This window comes from Borostomias antarcticus (assembly GCF_949987555.1).
Source record: "Borostomias antarcticus genome assembly, chromosome: 9".
NCBI lineage: Eukaryota > Metazoa > Chordata > Actinopteri > Stomiiformes > Stomiidae > Borostomias > Borostomias antarcticus.
In genome coordinates, this window is record NC_140242.1 from 14,519,261 (window position 1) to 14,520,474 (window position 1,214).

The following is a 1,214-nucleotide window of genomic DNA, read 5'->3' on the forward strand; positions in this document are numbered from 1 at the left end:
TCTGCAACTGTGAGTGAAACCATGTTAGTACCCGCTTCCCTGTACAATTGAAAAGTAGCACACCAATCAGAAACATTGTTCACACAAACATGTTCTTACCCCATCCTTTTTGGAGAGCCAGGATACTGGGACAACCGACACAGTGTCCTCCCCCAGAAACTCCACACTGCAATACAGTCTGCCCAATTAACAAAAAAATATTAAGGTTATAAACACATAAGGACCCTATGGGAAAGTAGGCAGAGGGGAAGAAGCGACTAAAACAATTCAACAAGTCATTACAGCCGATAAGTAATTAGTTACACGCCACTATTCTATTCTATACTATTCTTTCTTTTTTTTTTGATTCTCTGCCGGCATCTGCCCAGGACAGATGCGGTCAATGGCGGTCAATCATCAGTGTGGGAAACATTAAGCTAGTTTAGGCATTAGCCACTGCAGTGCATAGATTAAATGTATAAGGCCCGTGAATCACGCGTTACTAACCGCAGTTTTAACAGGAACGCCTGTTTTTGACTCGTGAACTCCAACAATACACACCGATACTACTAATGTGGCAAACAAAGCTGCCTCCATCTTTGTTTCGAGCTAACGTTATTGTCCATGGTACCCCGCTTACCTCGTGGGTGGCATTGTTCTCAGTCTCCCACTTTCCAGACAAATGGAAAATATATAAAGCATTATCTTGGCTTCGCCTTCACTGTTGCCTATGTAATATTAGGCTAAGATTCGTGATGGCCTTAGAAAGCCTGACACGAGCGAGCTCCCAATGTGAGTCTCAAATTCAGCAGTCAAACAAACAAACAATTCACATGTCCAGCGGCCATTTTAGAGTTTTAACTAACACAAACTACCAGCTCAGACCGTTCGCTTATGTTTCTGCAAATGTTCGCGGCGAACACAAAGCCAGCAGTAACAGAAAAAAGGTTTGCAATAGTTTGTCGGAGTATTTGCAATATTGTCTAAATGTTAGTCAAGTTCGGGCCTTGACTTAGCTAGCTAACACTAGGTAGCATGCTAGCTAGCATTAGCTAACGTTAGCTAGCTATCATCGGGCTTCCAATTCCTGAACTTAGTTTAGCGTGCAGGTTATGAGTTACTTCTGTTTACTTAAATACTATATTACCGGTAAGTAAACAAATAAATAGCTAAACCAACAGTCAAATCAATGTAATTTGATGAGAAAAAACCCCCGAGGTGACGTTAGCTAGATA